Source organism: Mauremys mutica, chromosome 3 (assembly GCF_020497125.1).
Source record: "Mauremys mutica isolate MM-2020 ecotype Southern chromosome 3, ASM2049712v1, whole genome shotgun sequence".
Lineage (NCBI taxonomy): Eukaryota > Metazoa > Chordata > Testudines > Geoemydidae > Mauremys > Mauremys mutica.
Window position 1 is genome coordinate 131,826,601 of NC_059074.1, and position 24,200 is coordinate 131,850,800.

A 24,200-nucleotide genomic window follows, 5' to 3' on the forward strand; every position below is an offset into this window, starting at 1 on the left:
TCACCAAATATGTGATAATCTCTGACCCATAGCAAGGAGATACATTTAAGAAGAGTCTCTCCAGCTTCTGTATAGCAAGTGAATGGGTAATTCACTGGTTATAATATAGCATGTAAGTGAGACTACTGCTAGCCTGTGTATCATATTGTAAATCTAGACTGGTTATGGTGACCAGTTTTAAGCTCCATTAATTATACAGGTTGATACTAGGTGGAGATTTAAGGACAGATGAGGTAGATTTTGGTCCTGGTTTCCAAAAGAAGTGACTGTCTCTTTTTTATTAATTCATGTAATTCAAATGGAAATTTATATATGCTTCTGTGGTGCTTGCAAAACCAAGAATGAAGTATTAACACACAGCACAGTAAGAAAGTGAAAATCATTAGACACTGACAAATAAAACTAACTTGATTCTATTGTCCACGCGAACAAGCTAAAAGAAGAGCAAAGTGAATTATTCTAATTCTCAGTAATCCAAGATGTCCAATGCAGGAAAGAAAGTGGTTCTCTTTTATCAATATTATATAGCCTCATTATTAAAAAGTGTACTTCCCAAGTTTTTTGTTTGTTTGTTTTTAAGTTTTGATCAAGAACCAAGTTTGTCACAGAGTTCAAGGACATCAAACTTATTTTCAACCTTTTTCCTTGAGCCCCAAAACTTTATTTTTTTAAAAAAAGTTTTGCCCATTTTTGAAAGTTCTCTACTTCATTTGTAATATTTTACTAACTGTGTTTCTAACTCATTATTTTATCACAAATCTTATGATATTTGGTGTTTTAATTAAAACCCAAGCTCTCGGAGACAAGTGATTACATGAAAATCTCAGCTTTCAAGTTTCTCACCCTCACATCTGCAACCAACACCTTTAAACACGTGATCTTCATGTACTCTAAAGGCTTTAGAAACTAAAGTACTTTAAACTAATTGCATGATATTTTGGTGCCTGATTCTCAATTTTTGAACATTTCCAGTTGGGAATACTGCTAATATTTTACAGAGCAAGATCAGGCTTAAAACAAGGCAAGCAAAAAAACAAGAGGCTGGGGCAAGGCCAAAAACTTGATATATAAAATATAAAAATGGGGGGGGTGGATCTTGGGGCCTTCCCCAGCAAATATGAAACACAAAAATCAGTATCCTGAATTTTAAAATATTTTAGGCAGAGAAAAATGAGAGGCATACCTGACAATTATTTGGAAATCTAAAACAAAGTTTTCAGTAGAAAACTCACCAGCTCCAGAGGGGGAAAATAATCACTATCTGAACATTCTTTAAAAACATACTGTTATTCCAACACTTATGATTACTACAAGTGAAAGTTGGGGGGGGGGGAGCTCCTCCTCCACCATTTACTTTGTGCATTTGATACCATAATGAAACTGGAAGGGATAGCTCAGTGGTTTGAGCATTGGTCTGCTAAACCCAGGGTTTTGAGTTCAACCCTTGAGGGGTCCACTTAGGGATCTGGGGCGTAAAATCAGTACTTGGTCCTGCTAGTGAAGGCAGGGGGCTGGACTCAATGACCTTTCAGGGTCCCTTCCTGTTCTATGAAATAATCTGGGGTATCTCCATATATTTATTTTTTTATTTCTTCTAAGACACCTTCCCATTTGTATTAGGCCCCATCTACACTGGCAAGTTTGCATGCAGTAAAGCAGTTTTGAGCGCTGTAACTCCCAAGGGGTACACATTGACAAGCCAGTTCGTGTGCAGAAACTGCCCAGATGCAGTGCTCAAAAAAAAAAAATTAAAAAATTAAAAAATGAAAAAACCACACACACCTTGATGAGAGGCGTAGAGCTTTCTGTGCCTTGGTTACAGCACTGCAGTGCCAGTGTAGACACCGTGGTGATTACAGCGCTGCAACTGGCCTCCTGGAGGTGTCCCACAATGCCTGTTCTGACCTCTCTGGCCATCGGTTTGGACTCTTCTGCCCTGCCCTCAGGTGACCAACTGTCAGCCCCACCCCATACATTCCTTTGCAAATTTGAAAGTCCCCTTCCTGTTTGCTCCATGATGCATGCAGTGGTCTCAGCGCATCTTTCCAGGTGACCATGCCTGCTCCACACACCAGGCAATCCCCCACTTGGAGCAATGCCAAGCTGCCGAACCTCATCATTTGGGGAGGGGGGCAGTGCAGTCATATCGGCACTCCAGCTGTCAGAATTATGATACCTATGGACAGATTTCTAGATGCATGATAGAAAAGGACCATGACCGGGACACACTACAGTGCAGGGTCAAACTGAAGGAGCTGGGAACGCCTACCACAAGGCACGGGAAGCAAACTGCCGCTCCAGTGCTGCACCCATGAGCTGCTGGTTCTACAAAGAGCTGGATGCGATACTTGGTGACCCCACTTCTACTGGGAAGTCCCCTGTGGATAATTTGTTGGCTTCGTTGCCAGTCAAGAGTGGACCGAGCCAGGAGGAGGCAATCTTGGATGAAGAGGGTGAGGGGAAACCAGAGGCAGAGGATGACTTGGAGGCCAGAGATGCATGCAGTCTAGAGCTCTTTTCTACCCCGGAGGCAGGGCCAGATTAACTTTTTGTGCGCCCGGCTCCAAACATATTTGTGGGCCCCCTAGAGAATGATTGTAAAAGGGGCCGGAGGCAAAAGCACAGTGGGGCGGGAGCTAGGGTTGGTCCCTGGAGCAAAGGAGGGGCCAGGGTAAACTGCAAGCGCAGCAGGGCTGGGGAGGGGGTAAACAGGATCCCCACCCCCACCCCTATAGAGCAGGTACCTACCTTCTCCCTGGTTCTAGCCCATTCTCTTCATCTCTCTCTGCACTGAGCTGCCCCTCCTCCAGTGTGGCAAAGTGGGAATGTTCTTAATGTTTTCTCTGAATACTGTGTGAGTGCCTCAGTTTCCCCTATGCATTTCTTAAGTATCTAGGTGTTGGGATAAGGCTGTGTGATTGTTACAGAGCCCTAGAGGACAGGTGTAACGCTGCCTGCACAGAAAATGGCCTGGCCCCCTCCCCTGCAAGGTGCCAATTGAAGGTGTTCGGAGAACAAAAAGATCAGGTGACGTGCTGGCCCAGGGAAAGAGACAAAGGACAGAGGAGACGCTGGAGGGGGTTGCAGTTTGCAGCTGGCTGGGGAAACAGAGGGAGGCCCAGAACTGGTGTCTGGGCTCCCTACCCCACAAGATGGTCCTGTTTTCCATACCTACAAGCTCTGCTTTCACTGTGTTCCTGTCATCTAATAAACCTGTTTTACTCGCTGGCTGAGAGTCACAGTGAATTGCAGGAAGTGGGGGGTGCAGGATCCTGACTCCCCCACACTCCGTGACATCCAGCAGCAGCAGGACAGGTTCTCTTCCAGCCCTCAGGGGTAGGTGTTGGGAGTGAGAGGAGCAGAGGGTAATGTGGTTACTCCTATAACTGGACTTTTAGTTTCCAGGGAGCACTGCTAACCAGACACCCAGGTCCCATTTTCTACTGGAGTTTCCAGTCTAAAACTGGATACATGGCAACAGGGCTGCCAGAAAAGCCGGGGGAGGGAGGAGGGGCAAGCAATCATTTTTAAAAGTGAGAGGGCTAATCCTTAACCAGTGGGAAGCAAGGGCTGGGTGGGCGGGCTAGGGAGTGGAGAGGAGCTAATGGGCAGGGCCATGTCTGCTGTACTGCCCAGGTAGATTGGAGACTGTGGAGATCAGCTGACACAGTATCCCCAGCCCAGGTGATGTGACAGCCTGCGGTGGATTTAGAGTTGGTGGGGTCCTTGCACTTGCACTGACCAAAGTTTGTAGCATAGACATGAGCCTTCCTGGCCGCAGTGGATTGGAAGGCTGAGCTTTGTCAATGAAAAACCACTAACAGGGAATGTTTTGGTCACAGACGATAGCAGGTAATGCTATTCCATTCTATATGGGTTCCAGGAAGAGCACTGACTGCTTCAGGTACTTAACAAATAGACACCACGCTTGAGTAAAAGCCTCCCCCCATTTTCTCCTGATGTTTGAGTGAGTGTTAGGAGAGGATACCTGCCTGATGGCCCCCCTCTCATCCGTTTCCTTCCACACAAGTCCCAGAGGATAAACAATCGATCACTCCTTCTGGATGTGGGAATAGGGGATATAGATGAAGGACGAAAATTCCCCAGAGCATCCTCTGAGAAGTCTGCCTTTCACAGCTGGGGATGGACTTATAATCAGACAGTTGTTTGTTGACTGCCAGTACAAAGAAAATAGAAAAAAAGTTTGCAAAGAGAAAAGGAGAGATCTTAACATTTAGCAATGAAAACTTAATTGTACCAGATCAGAGAATTTTCCCATTCTACTTATAGCTATAAAAGTAGAGGCACTACACTACTTATCTACATGCTTGCCCCTACCAGATTCACTGAGCACCTACACAACCCAATACAATGCAATAAAGACAAAGACCCCCAAAGGACATTATTAAACAGTTATGGTTGATAGCTTTTTATCAACCATAGCAACCTAACAAATGGCAACTGTACCCTAATAAAGGGCCTAAGAATCCCCCTTCCCCCCACCTCCCAAAGGTCTGTTCCTATAGATAGTAGCAAACACTGAAGTTAGATTATAGGTTGAACTGGCATACTATGAAGAATTATTCAAGTTGCAGCCTTGCCCATCAACATATGTTATGGAGAAGATCACAAGAGTAAGCTTGTGGAGACAGAACACTCTTTATGGTATGCAGGTTTTACATGTACATATAAATATTTTGAGGTTTAAGATTATCTTTGTTGCTATATTTGAAATAGTTACCGTCGCAATTTCAGACCATATCTTTCTGATACTTGTGACCGATTTTGCTTTATTTTTTGATTTCACATTTTGTGAAAGATTCACAGTGAAACTGAACCTAAACAAGTTTTGTTTTGTTTTTTTAAAGAAAGAAAGAAGAAGTTTAACAATAAATACCTCAAATTAGCAAAATAGTTGCCTGGAACTCAAAAAATGTGGAAAAAGTTTGTTTTGGAAATTACAAGTGAAACATTGACACAACTGATCAGATACCAAATTACAACAGCTAGCAAAAGCTATTAAAAGGAGGGACAACAACAAAACAAGACAGTTGGGATCATCAGAGCATTTGTGATATTACAAATTTGGGTTTGAATGTGACAGATTCATTCCAGGAAGATGACATCTCAACTGATGGCAGTCTGAGTGACCAAACAAACCCCTCGCAAATGAAAGAGCTTCAAGACTTTATGGGTCACCCACAGAACTGTGCAAGTCACTGACAGATAGTGCCCATATAAAAGAACATTCAATGGAATCCTGAAATTAGATTGACATCTTCAATTTCTTTCTCAATACTTGTATTATCCTGTGTAAAAGTGTGTAGGTCACCATTGGAAAGAGTCAGTTATTGATCCACTGCATTACACAGTGATAAGAAGAATAAGACAGTTTACCTATAAAAATTTAATATGATGGAGAAACTCATTAAAATAAATAGAGTTGATATCCTCCAGGGCAGGAATGGCATTGATAATATATGACGACTAGCTAATGTTCTCCACTATTCAAAGTTAAGCCTTATAGTATGCTTAAATGCAGAAGAGATTTTCAGCCAGGTTGAGTGGAAGTACTTCTGAAACACTACTTGGAATGGATCTTGTACAGATACCCTAAATGATAGAAAACTAAACAGAGCCTGCAGATAATGTCTGAAAAGAAAGAAGCATCCGGGTACCCATTCTTTGCCTTATTTAATATTTTAGTTGAACCCATTAGTATGCCTGATCCAGACATTCCCTCCCTGAAATACATGGAGTATCCAGTGTAAGATACAGAGCCTCTCATCTCTATATACCCAAAATCACATTTAGTTTTTTCTTTTAGATGCCACAAAACCCATTCCAGGTTCTACCACACAACATTCACTTAGGATACGTCTAGACTACCCGCCGGGTCGGCGGGGCAGCGATCGATCCAGCGGGGAACGATTTATCAGGTCTAGTCTAGATGTGATCAATCGATCCCCAAGCATTCTCCCGTCAACTCCTGTACTCCATCGCCGTGAGAGGCACAGGCAGAGTCGACGGGGAAGCGGCAGCAGTCAATTCACCGCAGAGAAGACACCGCAGTAAATAGGTCTAAGTACGTCGACTTCAGATATGTTATTCATGTAGCTGAAGTTGCTTAACTTAGACTGATCCCTCCCTAGTGTAGACCAGGCCTTACTGTAAAGCTGTAGAAGAATCTAACAGTCATGAGCATGACATCACACCCCAAAACTAAGACATTTTTGTAGTCTTAAGACATTGACATACACCTTATAACACCATCCAGAAACCCACTTAATGTTTGATTTCCCCCCTCAAATAAAAGCTAAATTGAAATCTTTCCTTGCCACTCACACCAAGAAATCTCTCCCTCTTCTACAGTTCCCAGACTCCACCAACTTCTCTCCCCTTCCCTCCCCATACTGCTAGCAGCATGATAGTGTTTTTCTTACTCCTGATCCATTCCACTGTCTAGTGCTCTGTTCATTCTGGCCAATACAGCATGATCATGTAGAGCAAATAAAAGGCAGGAGTGACATACACAAAGTGCAAGCAGAATTGGGAGGAGGTGTGGGGAAGAGACATTCCATTTACAGCCTTATCTAAACTGGCAGAGGTGGTACTCCCCCATCCAGATAGCTCAATCAAGCTAGCTTGTCTCAGCTGAAAACCCTACTTAACAGTTAAAATGTTCAGCTAGATTTTAGCAGCTTGAGTTAAGATAGCTCAATTGAGCTACCTAGATGGGGAAGGGGGAAGTGCCTTGTTTCTTAGAGACAAAGCTGGGGAGCTAGGGCTGCCAACTTTCTAATTGCACAAAACTGAACACCTTCGCCCCGCCCCCCTCACCCACTTTCACTGGGCTGAGGCATGGGGTTGAGATGCAGGAGGCTCCAGCTGGGGCAGGGGGTTGGGGTGGGGCCAGAAATGAGAGGTTCAGAGTGCAGGAGGGAGCTTCGGGCTAGGGCAGAGGGTTGGGGTGCAGGCTCCAGGAGGGAGTTTGGGTGCAGGAGGGGTTCTGATCTGGAGCAGGGGGTTCAGGCTCCAGCCAGGCAGAGCTAACCTCAGGCGGCTCCCGGTCGATGGCACAGCTCCCTGCCTGCCATGGCTCCGTACTCCCGGAAGCAGCCGCCATGTCCAGCCCCTAGGCAGAAGCACAGCCAGGCGTCTCTGCACAGTGTGTGCTGCCCACGCCCACCGATGCCGTCTCCCGGTTCCTGGCCAATAGGAGCTGTGGGAGCAGCACACAAAGCTTCCCTGATCATGCTTGCACCTAGGGGCCGCAGGGACATGCTGGTCACTTCCGGGAGCTGCGTGGAGCCAGGGCAGATAGGGAGCCCCGCTGACCGGACTTTTAATGGCCCGGTCAATGTGTCTAACTGGAGCCACCAGGGTCCCTTTTTGACCGGGTCAAAAACCGGACACTTGGCAACCCTATGGGGAGCAAAGCCCGGAGGAATGAAGGCTTGAAACACATAACCCAACTAAAAATAAAAAGCAGACCACTATATTTGTTCAATAATTACAGTCGGGGTGACAGTCTTGAGCAGGTGGGACTTAGAGTATATGTTGGTGTGACTGAGATTTTGATAACAGAGAGAGAGAGAGAGAGAGAGAGAGAGAGAGAGAGAGAGAGAGAGAGAGAGAGAGAGAGAGAGGACCCACCATAAAGGATATTAGAGACAGAGAACTTAGAAGAGTGAAATAATTTAAATACTGAGGATCACTGGTTGCAAACAATGGTGCCCTCCTGAGCAATGCCCAGCATCATACCAAAGATATTTGGTACAAATGGCAGGAGCTGACCCCAATTCACTGTGATAAAAAGATGCCAAAAAAGTTAGAGAGTGTATAAAACTGTAATTATACCCATCCTAAAATACAGGACAGACTTTGCCAGCCACAAGAAAAGAAATTAGTAGGTTTTCCACTATGAAAATAAAGCTATTGAGATGGTCAAATTGTTGGATGCTACGTGATAGAAAATGAAATGAGGTTGTAAGGGGCCTAAAGCAGGTTGCCCCAAATGAAGAAAAGTTGAGGGAGACTAGGCTATGTTAGTGTGGACATGCCCAGCAGAGATGGCAAAAATTATACGGGTAGGATGGCCCTTGCAATGATCATGGATGGAAGACAAGTGGAGAGGTCAAAGATTCAGTACATGGACTGGATATCAGCGGATCTTAGAAAGATCAATTTTCACAACAGCAAGGCGTACAATCATGATTTTTGTAAGGAGGCTATAAAATTTGACAACCCTTAATAGGGTTTAAAGAAAGATTTAAAAAAAAAAGATGGTTTATTATTTAGAAGAAAACAGACAATATTCTATTAACCTTGTGAGAAGAAAGCGGATATCAAAAGGACACATGTGCAACTATAGCTTTTTAGTAAGCATTTCCCCTGCAATCACACTGTTTTTAAAATTCACACATTGAGTAGTGTTTAATTCCCCCCCCCCAATTTAGAATTTGCTTTTTGAAATGAACAGTTTGAGCTGACTGACATGTGTATTCAAGTGAAAAGCCACTAAAAGTCATCTTTGTGCCAATAATCTTATTTTTTGAAAAATATTTGTTCTTGTAATTGAGTTAGCACAGTAGAGGCTTTCAGAAGTACTTCATCCATGGCTGTGCCATTTAACTTTCCATTATAAAAAAGTAAATTAGGAATCAAACATCTAGGTTTAGCAGTTTTTTTTAATAAAATAAAAACAAAGTTAAGTGACAGAGTCAGAAAAACTCCCAATTAAAGGTAAAGTAGTCTCCCTCTTCTCTAATCACCAAGGCAGATTCAAGGGGTGGAGGGAAGCAGCCTGCTAATCCCTAGGCGTTTTGATTCATTTTGGATGTAATAGCCAAAAGATAGGAATGAAAGGCTGACTGTAACCTTAAGGAGAATGTAAATTTAGGAGTCAGGAAGATTCAAAAGTGAAGTTTTCCAAAGAAAATTAACTCTTCCCTATACTCCTATTGCACATCCAGCAGAACCTCACCTCACTCACACTAATAACTGGGAACTGCATGTTACTGATGTAACACTTAAAACTAGAAGGCTTAAAGGAAAGTAGGCTCTCTGCTTCCCCTGTAGGTGAAAAGGGAAACTAGGTTTGTCATCTTAATTTACATAAATTATAATTCTCCTCCAGTGCATTTCAGTACAACGTTTTGGTTGGATGTCTACAATGGATGAAAATAACCTGCTACACACAAGGCTGACAATGGTTCCAATAGGTGCAATAAGCAATGCACATTTCCCACATGAAGATCTGCACACCTCCAGAAGAAAAGACATACCTGATGTTCCTGTTGACTTGCCATGACTGACTTTGTGACAACCTGTTGCAAAGGTTCTTCATGCATTCATGTCCAGTACCTATCTCAGATGAATGGCCTCACAGAGTGGCGGGCTGATGAACTTCAGAAGTCCTAACTTACAGCCAACTTTTTGCAACCTGTGATGCAGATCCTGGACTAGGCTTCACAGGTTGCTAAACTGAGTGGCAAGAGAGGCTTTCACAATGCAGAAATTTGCAGTGTGACTGCAGGACAGCGATGCAGATGATCAAACATATGGTGGAGGAGTGCACAATTCGAAGAGTGGAAATTAGACTTCAACACTTGCTACCCTCAATGTTGCAGCAGTTAGATGAAGAACAATCTAGATCAGGGGTGGGCAAACTTTTTGGGCCGAGGGCCACATCTGGGTGGGGAAATTGTATGCAGGGCCGGGGCGGGGGTTGGGGTGCAGGAGGGAGTATGGGATGTGGGAGGGGGTGTGCTGGAAGGGGCTCAGGGCAAGGGATTGGGGCACAGGAGGGGTGCAGGGCATATGAGGGAGCTCGGAAGGGGGTTGGCGTGCAGGAGGGGTGCTGAGTGTGAGAGGGGGCTCAGGCCAGGGGGTTGGGGTGCAGGAGGGGTGAGAGGTGCAGGCTTAGGCCAGGGAGTTGGGGGGCGGGGTGCAGGAGGGGTTCGGGCTCCGGCCCGTGCCACTTACCTAAAGCGGCTCTGGGGTGGCAGCGGTGGGCACTCCCTGCATGCCTGCCCTGGCCCCACGCTGCGCCGTTCCGGAAAGTGCTGTGGCCCCTGGGGGAAGGGGGGGTGGAGGGCTCCGCATGCGCTGCCCTTGCCGCGCCTCCAGGTACCTCCCCCAAAGTTCCCATTGGTCATGGTTCCCCGTTCCCAACCAATGGGAGCTGCAGGAGGCAGTGCCTGGCGGCAAGAGCAACAATGGAGCCCTCTGCCCCCCCGCCCCTGGGGGGCTGCAGAGAAGTGGTGCCGGCCGCTTCTGAGACCGGTGTGGGGCCTGCAGCACCACTGGGGGCAATCCCACGGGCCGGATCCAAAGCCCTGAGGGGCCGGATCCGGCCCGTGGGCCGTGGTTTGCCCACCCCTGATCTAGATATTACTCCTGAGGGGATTCTGTGGGACTGCGCACCCGCAGAAAACAACCGCCCCCGACCCTGCAGATTTCCTGCTTTTCCCTGCAGAAAATGGCAGACCCCCCCCCCACACACACCCCAAGGGCTAGTCTACACTTACCTGCCGGGTCGACGCGGTGAGTTCGACTTCTCGGAGTTCGAACTATCGCGTCTAATCGAACTCCCCGCGCACTCCGGTCGACTCCGGTACTCCACCACTGCAAACGGCCTTGGAGTCGACCTGGACGGGTAAGTAGTTCGAACTAGGGTACTTCGACTATTCACGTAGCTGAACTTGCGTAACCTAGTTCGACCCCTGCCCTTAGTGTAGACCTGCCCCAAGCCCCATCTCCCCACACCCAGATCCCCCCCGCTGAGCCCAACCACCATCACCTGCATAGTCCCATTGCCCCTTCACCTGGAATCCCCTCAACAAACCCCCGTGCATCCAGATCTCCCACTGAGCTGCCTGCACCCAGACTGCCCCACACAGAAACTTCTCACCCCACACCTGGATTCCCCCCCACACACACACACTAAGCCCCTCTACACTTGGATCCTGCTGGGCTGAGCCTTCCCAGTGCCTGGCACAAAGGGGCAGGGCTCTGGGGTGTTTCTGGGGAAGGCTCTGCCCTTGCACTATGTTAGGGTCAGGTGCAGCCTCATTGCCAAGTCCCTGTATTGGGGGAAGAGGGGACTTCAGGGTGATCTTGCACCTTAATGCAGCCAGTGGCCTGTGCGCCCCACTGCCAGAACCACATTTATTTATTGACAAACAAAATTTGCAGAATTTTAAAATATTGTGTGCAGAATTTTTAATTTTCTGGTGCAAAATTCCCTCAGGAGTAAGATATGGACTTGTGACACATATGAAAGAAGGGTACAGCCAAATCCATCCACAAAGAGAAATAGTTTTATAAAAGGATAAAATAAATTCAGATGAACACGTCTATAGCATTCAGTACAACCACCACCTCTGAACAGAAAGGAATTTGATTACCTTTATATGTCTACTTAACAGTTACTTATGCCACCTTCAGAGCAAAACAAAAATGGGGGGGGGGGCCGGGAAGAGACAAGATAACCAGATCATTCAGGAGACTCATTCTCTGTCAGACAAAAGGTATTGTGTAGTACAAGGCACCACAATGCTAGTCAAGGAGAGGTAGCAATTTTCACCTCTAGGTTATCTGTTTGAATCCAGCCCTGGTCCATGACCAAAAGTTACACTTTTGCCTTGTATGCAATATGTTTTATCGTCATTTTCCCCAGAGGATAAGCATCCACATCACAACTAGTTTAAATAAAAAAGATGCAATGAGTATATAGCACTAAATTTCATCTTAGGGGAGATTGAAAAAAATGTCAACACTACATTGACACACAAAAAATTCATTTCAAGTAAGGATATAAAGTGAAAACATACTACAGCTGGATATCAACTGAAATTCCTGTTTGATCCAATTATCAAATCCACAAATTGTAAGATTTGGTATAGCAACTGCCATAAGCAAGAGTAAATCTAATTTGATGAGATTTACACTTTCAGCAACACAATGTAAAGCCTCAGGACTAACATATAAAAATAATCAGTGTTTTCAAGCAAGATGAGACATTTTTAAATTAGCATTTTAGGCAAAGCTACACTTTCTCCAGAATTTTGTTTGTTTACTTTTGGTGGGGAGATAATATGGTTATGCACAAGGTGCAAAGATGTAAATTTTATAATCTATAATTGTTTCAGCAAGAAAAATGTTGTTTTCATCAGATTATCAACCTGTAAAAGCCAAAAAACTAACCCATCTTGAAACTTCAATGATGTGACAGGAAAGTCTTCTGGATACTTGCAATGTAGTTTTAATGAAATTTGTTGGTGTGTTGTTGTTTTTTAAATACACCACTTCAACTGAATTTAAAAAAAATGTAACCATGACCATATATGCAAGTGCTGCTTAAGGGATCAGTTAATGGCTTTCCTGGTGAGCAAGATATGACATAATATGAAGGACAGTATGAATTAGTCTGTATGTTCTCAGATTCTGGTTGATGGGTGGATGGCAATCGGTGAAGCACTTGGTGGTGGTCCATAGAAAAATGGCTGGTTACATGGATCTGGTTTCCCTGGTTTCCTGTTGCTAAATTGCATATAATAGACAGCTAAAGTACGCTTAATTATTTTCTAATATTTTTCCACATAAGCAATTGCTGTAATTGTCACCAGAATGTTATGGCAACTGCACAGTTGTTAGTGGGAGAGAAAGGGGTCGGTCCATGAGAACCTCTATTAAATTGAGGTTCACACAATAAAAAGTTTGACAACTTCTGACCTTCCCACATAATTTGGTGAACTTAGTAAAATGGAATACTGACATCATTGAGTACAGTCTACAGAGGAAAGAAAAAAGGAAGAAGAGGTGAGGAGCATTATCATGGGTCTAGTTTTCAAAGATGAGTGGACACAACTATTTATGAAAATATTCTGTTTTCAACATTTCACAAATAGCCATGGTATTTTCACAAGCACTTGGCAAATTAGTTGCCTCACTGGTTTTTTTGTGCATGCAAATACTTAATTTGCATAAACCCACCCTCAAAAGGATCTTTTGTGTTTGCTGATTTTGTAAATACTGTACTATACTAGAAAAAAGAAAAGAAGGTAGCAGCAAAATGCCAAATAAGAAGATACAAGAACATAGAAACTGCAGTACATATCTGCTACAAACTGCTAGGATGGAAGGAAAGCATGAATGAAAAAACTGCTGGACTATTAAGGAGTTTGAAATGACCTGATATTGATCTCATGGAGTATTTTAACTACCTGAATGCTAGTTGGTTGGCAAATATAGCTAAACACAGATCAAAGTGATTCCTAAATTAAGGTAGAGGACAACTTCAGGATCCACCAAAATCAATAAAAGCATTGCTAACAAGTCCTCTTTGTCTTCCTGTAAAATAAATACTATTTTACTCAAACCCATTCTATACCTTCTCTCACACATTTCTCACCCCCATAATCATACTCTCAAATTCATATGAAATTAAAACAATCATCTTAACTGTACTTGTTTGGCACTTCACATATTATGACCACATACAGAGAACTACCTTTCTGGTAATTTTAGTTTCATGTAAGTAAACTAACTGGTATAAACAGGCATTATGCATTTGGTACAGAACAGAATACAAATTCTTAAAAAACGTAGAGCATCTAATTTCCAACTGGCAACACTATTATTAGTGAATAGCTTATGATTGAACATTTACTGCATAATATATTTGTGTGGATTACATAACTAAATACAGGTAGCAGAAGGGCAGGAATACCTAGCATTTTCACTCTAGTTCTCCAGTGTCAGATTAAGCAAATAGACACAAATCCAGACCTTAAAGCAGTTCTTTCCTTCCCTTAACCCATCCCACAAATTCCACACTGTTAAACTTCAAACATTTTGCTTTGAGTTTCAGAATAATAATGACAATACCACTGAGAAAATAGGACTTGGATTTATAAATACAATGGATTGTTTTGCATTAGTCTAACAAACAAAATTATTCTCACACTGGGTGTGAATTCATCATCAATAAGAATTTTTACATGACAAACCCAGACCATCCTGCTCAATCCAAAATCACAGCTGGCAATCCTCACAGCACCAACTGTGGCAAAGCAGCCACTCACTCTTTTAAACAGTTCCCTCCATTGATATAGAAAAACAGTCAGGACAATAATACGCTGTTGTCCTGACAACCTCACAAAGCAAAGACTAGGTTTATTTTACTCCAGCAGAAAAGCAAGGATAACCTCTTTACCTTAAGCTGCTCCTAAATTCATCAAAAACAGCTAGCCATTACAATAAGCAAAAACAAGTATAACAAAAATATGCATATGTGTTTAATCTTCACTATGGAGTCATGCTAATATTTCAATGAGATTTTGAGCATAAGATTAAGAGCATTTAAAATAGTTGCTTCCAGTGTTAAGAATATGAGAAGATACCTGGGAGTATGGGTATTGTTTGCTTCAGGTGACTTATAAAATGAATAAATAGTTCATTCTGAACTAGAAGCTACAAATGAATACAACCGGGCGGAGGGAGGGAAGAAGAGACAGGAGCAGAAGGGAGTAAATAGCTTCCAGAGCTTAGAAACAAAAAAAAGTAATTGACATCTTCCTCTTTCACAAAGCTCTCTGCAAAAATATTTTTAAAAAAACTGAATTTTTGAGTAATAGAATTTTGCCAGCTACTCTAAGCAGTGTGTTAATTGCAGCACCCCCTTTTAATCCTTCTTCTGGGAGAAAAAAGATACCATAAATATTTAAGCAAAGTGTACATTTAACAAACTATAAAAGCTGTATTCTGGCTTTGCTTCTCTTCTGCTACTCTGCTTTCATATCCTGTAACAATTGAACTAGAGAGAGTTGACTATGCTGAACGTGAAATCCCATATGAATCAGATCCAGCATTAAGGAATTAGAGATGGGTCAGAGTTGGCCCCTCTATCTATTGCATGTCAAACCAAAGCTTGATCTCCCCCACAGCATCTATAGAAGGGCTCAAGAATACTTTAGGCTACACAAACATTTTTATTTCATATAACATTGTTACTCCATCCCTCAAAGTGCGTTCAAAGTAGATTTTGTTGCAATAATTATGCACTCTCAGCCATTAAGTTTTATTAACAAAACAGGTGTCAATTCTGTAACTTTAACACAGATCCTGTCTAGTTTAAAGTAAAGATCAATAAAGTGAACAGAGATTGGAAAAATGAAATATGAAATATAAATTTAAATTCATATTTTCCTAAATGAACTTTAAGTACTCTAATGCATTCTTAATTTTTCTTCATGTAATTCAGAGCCATTATGAAAGATGGAGAGCCATCAACAGAGTCCACAGGCATTGCCCTGGTGAGAAACCCAGAATTTGGATGGGAAGCTAAGGAAGAGGAGGGGATACTGAGATCTGTCCTGGAATCTGCACAGGGACTCCATTTTTCATATCAGTGTCTGCATACTAGGGGTGAAAACCTAACCCTGTCAGAGACAATAACAAAACTCCTATTGACTTTAATTGGGCCAGGATTTCAATTTAAGCATCTGAAATTTGAAGAGCCTTCCTCTGACTGTTAAACAGTGAGAAAGATATTCTCAACCCCTCACCCATCTTGAGCCTCCCTGGTTACTGCTGGGGAATGGCCTACCTCTCCTCAGCCTCTTTTCCTCAGGAACAGCCACACTGTCTTCCTACACTATTGCTCAGCTTTATCAAGCAGGGGTAGGGTGTAGTTGCAATAATTTGTCAATTTCACTGTGCCCACAGGATCCTCAATAACAGTACTGAAGCAAATGCCTTGTTTTGTTTCAGGCAGCAGCTACTGCTCCTAAAACCTATGAACAGCACCAGTTACTGGAGCTGTCTGTCTACAGATTCAGGAAGACAAGAGAGCATCTGTTCACATTTATTTGCAAGTTTGGAAAATTGTCTTTATAGTAAAAATTTAGAAACTTTATTTTGAAATGGAATCTCTAATTATGTAGAAAATGATTATTTCTCACACACTAGGAAAACTCACTACTCACGATCACCAAGTGGATTTTCTAAATGCTGCTGTAATTATACTTGTAAATAAGTTAATGATCCGAACAGTAAGTTCTACATAGTTTCTAATAAGAATTTTAAACACAAAACTATAACATTAACATTACATCATTTCTGCTATCAACTCAAAAACTAAATTTAGTGGGACTCTTAAGCTTCTCACTCTTCTCAACTCATTCAACTGTTCCTAGATCAGGCTGAAAATTTGGTCATTGCTCTACAGATAGAAGTATCATGGGATAAAGTCTCCAGTCTTCAACAATTTGCTTTTGTTGTATATGTCTGAACTTTAGCATCACTGTAATAAAGTGAACTGAACATTAATCATCTTAAAAAAAAAGACTTGGGTACTTCATTCAGGTTCAAAAGTTTCTTGAAAATCCAAATTATGTACCTCACTATCAAAACAGGCATTATGCATCAGGACTACCTGAATATTTATTGCCAGACACACTCTTAATGCATCTTTTGTTAGAGAAAATAGCATTTTTATATAAAAAAATCCTTTCCAAGTAACAAACAACTATTGTATTCATCAGAGCTCTAAACTAAAAAGTATACTCATTCATCATATAAACAGACTGAGTTAGTAGAGAGCCTTTCCCTGATGTCTCACACAAAAAACAGGTGAAATAAATGGACTGGAGAAAGAACAAGCATCACTAAACTCAACTGCCCAGCCTGCTCAGATTACAAGAAGAGATTCCCCTCAAAAATGGGCATTTTTTAATTTATTTAGCTTTTACTTTTTTAAAAAGATTGAAAAAATGAATGGGTTTCAGAAGTCAAATAAAAATTAAACTATTTGACATACTATAAGTACAATACTGCAACCTAAACAATAAAAATAGCAATTGTCTACCTTTTAGTTCACTGATTCACAATCCAATTTATCCAATCACCTTCAAGTCTGGTCAAAAACTAACATAAAAAGTATAGCATTTTAAACTGCGAAGCAAACCACACTGATATAGAGCAGCAGTCTCCAAAACAAGGTTTCATTTCTAGCTGACAATATTGCTACTGTTGGGAAGTTTGAATGACTAATGTGAGAAACTAGATAAGCAGAAGCTCCACCCTCTTTCCAGAGTCACTATATCTATAGTATACATCTTGTATTTTTACACTGATTACATGGCAGCTCTCACTCATTGTTACAACACTCCATTCACTCATCTGTAAGAGACATGAAGCTACAAAACATCGTATTTCCAACAACACAAGACAGTCAAAATCCCAGTCTGGGCAAATGAAAATTATTTACTTACTGCCTGCAGGTCAAACTGCTGATCTGCACTTAAAAATCCTGGGTGCAATGAGTGACTGATGTGTCCAATGTAAAGCTGAAAATGAAAACTGGCTTCCTGCCTCAGTTCACTTGTAAATGTCAAACAGCAAAAGAGATTTATGATTTTGCCTGTTTTGACCACAGGTTTGCTTAGTTCCTCTACTAGCTCTCCTAATTCACAATTGTGAATCATACTGCAAACTGATAGTAATTAACGGCTACCCAAAAAATGAGGGTCATATTCGTGTCAGACAATCAACACTGAAATTCAGGTTCTCCTTGGACAGAAGCCTTTAAGAATGTCCTTCCTTGAGCAGCATGTTAATGCCAGTAATATAGACTTCAGCTTTTGTTTTAGTCTAGAATTCATGTCAGACTTTTAATATAAGCATTTTTTACTGATCATAAAGCATCAAGGAATACCTGTGTGTCAGGGTACAGGACCACTTAACTAATGACATTTTTGACCTGTCAAATCAACCTACTGGGTGTGCAAAAACCAAGACAATGGATTCAGAGACCTCTCTGTGGTCATGCTTTATATGAACATTACATAAATTATAAATCAACTGTCGTGGAGTCTCAGTAATGTTACATGTCCAAAATGCATTACAACCCTTAATGATTTAAACGTTTTTGCATAAATAAAAAAAACAACATTTCAAAGTGGTTTTAAAATTCAAATCTTCCATAGATACAATTGTAATAAGCAATATGTGGCCCAATGCTGCATTCCACTGAACACTATGGGAGTTTTGGACATAAAATACAGGATTGGGCCATGATTATTCCTAAACCCAGCAAGCTCTGATGCACTGTGCTACTAAACTCAGGGTTGAAGTGTACCATGGCATCTCTAAAAGCATCTGCAGAATTTAGGAGAGATTAGCTGTTTTCCCCATGAATGTTAGTACAACACAGTCCTAAAATAAGTAAATAAAGAAAGTCTATCAAACTATCAAAGGATAGGATCACTTAGAATGGGTTGTTTGTAAATAAAAAACAACCTGCTTCATTATAATGAACCCCATACTTGGATTTCTCAAACTTCCAAATCAATCTAAATAGCTATCTGCTATAAAAATACCCTAAATATTTTTCTGAACATCTGACTTTGTCTTAGAACTAAAAGATTTACTTTAAATGTTGGTAATAATGTGCATGTAGAATGACTTCTGTCAACACTTAGATACTGACCAAAATAAATAAATTGTAAATGAGTAAACTTTAAATTCTGTTTAGGTCTAATCAGTGCATAACTGATTATGAAGGCATTTCAGAATTTGTAGAAAAACAGAGATACATAAATCAGGCAGCAGAGACAGAAACGTTCCCTGTTTTCTGATATAAGAAAGCCACCTAGTGTTAGCATTTAGGAATGAAAACTGCACACAAAAGACTCAAGAAAATAATTCGCATGAGCAATTCTTATCAACTTTGTACGGTCTTCAGCATCATTAGCAACAAAAATAAAGTTTTAGCCACAAGAAGAAAGGCTGAGTTATAACATTCTAAGTACCAATGTTTTAAAGTTATGCTACAACAAATATCAACAACATACTAAGTGGATCAGTAAGCTAATACACACATCTGATAACAGTCAAGTTTAGAGCAGTCTTTTGTCAAGATTAGGCTAAAGCTAGCTGCATACTAATATTGACTCCGAAGCAAAAGGCTATGTTATCATACAGTAACTGCAACATTAAAATAAGTAAACACAAAGTAGCCCTCTCCTGTGTTTCAGGGAATGAACCAGACAGATACTTTAACATAAAAAAAGTTTGAAAATGGATCACGGGGTACATGTCAGAGAGAACTGTATTATAGAAATAAGAAAGAAAGCAAAAGATGTTTTTGAAAAAGAATGTAGAGTCCTCGATACAAAATAAATAAACAAACAAACATCAAATGGTCTGTGAAATCACTTAAAGAAATCGGACCAGTTCAATCTGTTAAAGAGTGTGTCCCCCTCTGCTAATCCTAAATCTACACTGGTCTCTCTCTTCCATGATCGCTTCCTAAAAATAACCCACAGATGCTTTATAAAAATAAACTTTTTAAAAGCTGCTTTTCAAGACCAACGCACCTTGACAGACCTGTTTTTTAAAAAAAAAAACCAGCACCTCGAGGCGACCGACCTCCCCCCCTGGAAATGATTTACGCAGCAGAATGGAGCTCTTTTAAAAAGCCTGGTGCAGCAGCAGCAGCAGCGCGCCAGGTGTAGCGCCGAGAAGGGGGCGCCCCATTGCGCCGCGGGGGTGGCGGACTGGGGGAGATTCCCCCACCCCGCCTCCTCCGGGGCGTCTGTCCACGGACGCGCCCGCGGCAGGCACCACGGCTGCTCCGGGGCTGACGAGACGGCGCCTCACATCCCCGCCCTCCCCAAACCGGGGTGTCCCCTGCAGACCCCCGCCCTCCCCGAGCCTGGGCTCGCTCCCGTCCCTCCCCACCCCGCAACGGGACCCCGCTTCGCCCGCCCGCCCGCACCCCCCGGGCACGGCTCCTTACCTGGCCCGCGCCGCCAGCCGAGCGCTGCTGCTGCTGCGGGATCCCCGCCCCCGAGCCGTGTCCCCCGCCCGGCTCCCCGGGACGCTCCGGGCTGGGCAGGGGCGGCCGGGGCTGCGGAGCGACTCGCTCTCTCGCGCCCGCTGCCCGGCGTAGTTGCCGGCGCTGGGTCTCGGGTCTGTCTCCCAGCTGCCGCCGGACGGGGAAGGGAGGGGGAGCGAGACTCCCGCCCTCCCGCACGCACCCCGCCCCTGGCCACGCCTCCCCACCCTCCCATTGGCTCCACCGGATCAAGCCCACCCCTTGGAAGATTCTTAACTCTCGATTGGGGGCTCGCCCTGTCTCTCGAGGAGCAACGCCACGCCCACGCCGTCTGGGGGCCCGCTCCCTGCGGGTGGGTCCGTGGATAGTTCGCTGTTTACCCTCCGGCGCCTGGGCTCCGCGTTCTAGAACGTCCTGGGGGGAACGTGTAGGGCTCGCGCTGCGCGGGGAGCAGCGGCTGCAAGAGCAGGTGGTGCTGCACCGCGAGGGAGGTCTGGGACGGGAGGGGGATGCATAGAGCCTGGACCGCTGTGTGATGGGCGCGGGCTGCACCTCCTGATCCCAAAGAGAACTTCGGAAAACGCCTTGTCCGTACCAGACAATGAGGGATTGGGCCCTGCTCTCGCACTAACTAAGCTAGAAGCCAGGCTGCGCCCTTTGCAGCAAGGCTGTGCGCATCACGTCAACAGTCGGTAATCATTGTCTTCGTTTTCAAGACCCTGGACAACTCCGCCCAGACCCACACATCTCTGATCTCATTCCTTGCTGGGTTTTGTCCGTTTCGCCTCAGTGCCCACTCCATGTCCTCCCACTCCTATTTCTATACCTTAAGCACAGCGCAACCTTCCAAACTCTGCGCCAGGCCCCCACTCGCCCCTCGTTCAAATCCTTCCTAAAATCTCTTTTCTTCTTGGAGCCCCACAAGAACTGAATTAGTAGCCATTTTAAAATATACAATCATTATTAATAAACATTCATATTATGAATAATAATGAAATCCTACATGGATAATAACACACATGCAAGTGAGAAGTATGCCATCCCACTGAGCTAGGGTGGTGTAGCACTTCAAGGCTCTGTTTTTGCATTGTTCATCTTTGTTATTTTTCCACAGTTACTGTTATTCTTATATATAGTTTGATATGATTGTTTTGAAATCAATAAAGATACTTATAATAAATACACACTAAATTATTTCTTCTGAATTACCCTCTGTATTGTGCCTTCTGTATGCCACTCTTTAGGTAGTAAACTGGGGCAGAGAATGTCTTCATCCTGTTTATGACAGCAATGAACACATTGTCTTTACTTAACAAATAAGCCACAACTATTTATCCAAATTTCCCCTGCCTCCACAAATTTCAGGGTGTTGTAATAAGTGATGCAAACAACATCTGGTTTTGGCTTTGAAAAAGTCATCAGACTGTCTCCATTTGTATTAGGGCCAGTTCAGATAGGGAACCCATCTTACCAAGGCAAGGTTGCAGAATAAATATGTAAATTTTCATGCCATCATCCTGACAGTTGAAATAGTGTTTCCCTGTCCACTACTCCAAATTATGAAGAGGACTGCAACATACTTTAAAATGAAAGCCCACTCCTATGTAAGCCTATATAAATAAACCCATGGTACTGCTTTTTTCCGATTGTTATGTAACTTTCTGGTTGTTCCAGTTTGCTCAGCTCTTGTGAATAGGCAGCATATTGACATTTACAAGAATTGTGCTGTCTTGTAAATTTCACTTTACTGCCTATTCTTCCTATAGAAACAGAGGAGAAAGACACAGTGGAGAGGAAATGCCATATGGATGCCCAGTATCCAAAACACACATGCTAGATCAAGTTTTAGATGCTTCTTTTAACTGTTCCTTTTATATACATTTTAAATCAGAAACATACACTACCCTCTATAGAATTCAGAGACTCCATATTTACCTACACCATTATATATCATGATTTACTCCAAGGTGCAGATAAACATATCTATTATTTAATATTTGGATTAATTTTAAATGTTATTTTAAACTAAAATGACTCTTAGACGATAGCTGATTTGTGTATTAAGGCAAGGGGACAGGCACCGTTTTGGCGCCATGAAACTTCAGAGAGAAACACAGCCAGTAAAACAAGGTATTTCTCCATTATGAGCATTTGATAAATATTCTTGGTGGAAAGTTAATTCCTCTAAAACCCGGGCTAGTTCAGGAAAACTCACCTCAAGAGAAAGAGTCTTAACCCGGAGAATACAGTTAGGTTTAAGAGTAGGATAAAGCATATATTATAAAGCCTGACTTTTGCTATTATTTCTTATTCTTATTGTTTCTTCTTATTGCCCAGTCTTTTTATTGTAGTGCTCTGGCTTCTTGTTCATTAAATCTTTCTCAGGAAACCAGGTGCCTCTCCTCTTAGAGTTCAAGCTTCTTGCCACAGCTATTCGTTTTTTTCATATTCTGAAAAAGACTCTTGCTGTCTCTCTACTTCTCTGTATCTGACACCCTCCCCAGTCCTTCCTAGAATCCTTCCATAAGCAGATCCACAATGCCCTTTTTAATCATTCCTCCCCTTTTTCTTTTTTCCCCTCCCCGCCCCCAAAATCCCAGCTTATGCCTGTTGGTCCTGCTGGCTGAGGACTGAAAGCTTCTCTCTACATGATTGTCCCTGAGTTGACAAGTGTACGTTCGTATTAAGTGATGCAAAAAACTCTTGGTCAAATTCTATTCTCAGTTACATCCAGGCAACCGTGTAACTGATAGCAGAATTTGACCAAGAATTACGAGTCTGGGAACAAGAGAGTAAAAAAATCTTGTGCATCTCTAACAATTATACTCCTTATTCAGGAATGTGCTTTTACTACTAATCACCACTAGGTGTCCTCTATCAGTTACACAGTTGCGGCCTCGAAAGACACAATACTGTACTAACTTCTAGCAGACTCTCTACAGCACTAAGGTATCTCTAATTCAGTCTTACTTGCATTCAGTCAAATGAGTAACAAGTTACTATTGTTGCATTTCTGCTGCCTATCACATCTCAATATGGCTAAACTGTTCTTTTACAAACTTGGCTTTACATGTGAAATATTTTTGATCTTACATAGCGTAACAAATAGCACTATTGCATCTTGCACACTGAAAACAACACTTGGCATCTGCTTGTTGATTGTTTAAGATTTATATAATAAAGTGCTCTGGATGCAGGTTGAGTTTCTGCACCATATGTACTCTTTCACCAACCTTGACAAAGGAAAAAAAAATGCCAAGGAAAACTGACTGAAAGGTCTAGATGTGCTGTATGTTTCGGGGCAACTTTGTATCATCCACAGACATGCTAATAAATCCCTATAAGGATATTCTTTATGCCTCTACAGCAAACTCATTAACTCCTTCCTGCACTTAGGGTGAAATTCACCTCTCTGCAGAGAGCCAGTGCAAGACCCATACACCACTTAATACTTATTTAATAAAGCTTTAATTGGACTTGTGAGGTACATAGACCTCAGGTTGGTGCTCCGCACTGGGGTGAATTTCACCTTTAATGAACAGCCCTAATGACGCAGCGCATGTGGTTAAAAATATATTTGTCATTTGAGTTAATGAAGTGAGTGTGTGTGCTACATTAGCAGGCATACAACACAGAATATGCTTAGACTGAATTCCTAAAATTATATATTACCTATAACTTGACAAGACCCAATAAGCTGCTGTTGTCATACAGACATGTGTGATGCCAGAACAGTCTGAAGTCATACTCTGATCATTATTTATTTATTTTTAGGCAGTGTAGTTCTCTTACAGTGTCACTCCATTTGCTTGCAAGGCTACCATCTGTGCACTCTCAGGGACATGACAGGAGAGAAACAAAGAAAAGGAGATGGAATACAGGTACAGAGAGGTAAACAGGAGCTTTTGCATTAAGCAGGGTTGGTTCAGGTATCTGGAATGCAGGAAGAATAGGAAGGGGATGAATCCCCTGTCCTAGCAAAACTAAAACAGAAATTGAAAATGTAACGGAAAAGGGATGGAAAGATGGGAGGATGTTGACATTCAAATACCTCCAGATTGTATCATTTTTTCTAGAATTTTCTGGTGGAGGGCACCCCTTCTAATATATATTTGAGATTTAAAACCTACAGCAAATCAACTTTATCGCCACCGTATCTTTTCTTCAAATCTCCATTCCTTATTTAAATTCAAATCAGCTGCAATGCTGTCTAACCCAAACTACCCACATTTGGAGCTGGAGTTCAGAAACTGCTAACACATGGGTAGCTGTTCAAAAATCTCATCCAGGTCGGTTGTTTCCATTGACTTACTTGATAAATGGACTTCTCAGTTCATGCATCTAGAAATAGATC